The sequence below is a fragment of the Lolium rigidum genome, chromosome 4, assembly GCF_022539505.1.
Source record: "Lolium rigidum isolate FL_2022 chromosome 4, APGP_CSIRO_Lrig_0.1, whole genome shotgun sequence".
Taxonomy (NCBI): domain Eukaryota; kingdom Viridiplantae; phylum Streptophyta; class Magnoliopsida; order Poales; family Poaceae; genus Lolium; species Lolium rigidum.
In genome coordinates this window covers 237,178,567-237,179,674 of record NC_061511.1, presented here as the reverse complement: position 1 = coordinate 237,179,674, position 1,108 = coordinate 237,178,567, and positions in this window count along the sequence as shown.

The following is a 1,108-nucleotide window of genomic DNA, read 5'->3' as shown; positions in this document are numbered from 1 at the left end:
GGTTAACCAGGGATGCACACAGCCATTTGGCATGAGTACTAAGAGTTTTAATCTTGGTTAAGATTAAAGCATAGTCCTCAAGATAAATTGCGTGAGTACCAGGTCTAGCCTGGGCCTCAAGTATAAATAGGAACCTAAATTCGCGTCCGTGAGGATTTGAACTCAGATGCTGGGTTTGTACATTCACTCCCCCAACCAGTTGAGCTAGGCTCACTTCCCTACCTTTATCATTATACTTAGAGGCACAATAGACATGGAGAAGATTCCATTTAAAACCAGGAATCTTATCACATAGAACCATCCTAGTAAAGAATTTACTAGCATTATAAATATGAACATCAAGTTGTTCTTCGTTGACTCCCATAGGAGTCCACCCGACGCACCTCTAGACGGTTGGCACACAAAAAAACTTTTCTACCACTAACTCTATTTAACCATTCATCCGTAAATGAATATTTTTTAGTTTCTCGGATGCATACAAAATTTAAATCATACTCAGAGCTATTCTCTTTTATTGAATCTCCCTTTTTAGGTTCATTTAATCTCTACCATTCCAGAAGAGACCATACATTATAAATATAAACATATTTGATTATAAGTAGAACCTACATATCTACCAATTATGCAAGCTCAATTGTAAAACTTTACTTTTTTTAAAAAAATCATTTGTAATTCGGTCTATCAAGAATTTTTAATATCTCTTACTCGATGCACAAATTAGAATTGATGATCTTTGTTGCCGAGAAATCCCTTTCAGTTGTTTCCGTCACCACCGATGAAAGCAACGTCAATTCAATAAGGTAATAATGTCATCGAAGGAAACATGTCATGTCTTTCAAATATCAAGAAATCTCTATAAGATAAGCAATCTTTTTAACTTGGAAAATGAGTATATGTTTTTGGTACCTAGTTCATGTTTTTTTTCCGAAGCCGCTTTCACGCAGTGTTCACTAAAACAGGCACAACTTTCTCATATGAAATCCGTTTTCAACATATGAGCACTCAAAATGTTTAGAAAAAACATATACATATAAATGTAGTCAGCAAAAATTCAAGGTAGGACAGCCTCTGTACCTTGCCCTAGTGGGAGCTTTGCCCTTGAACGGAA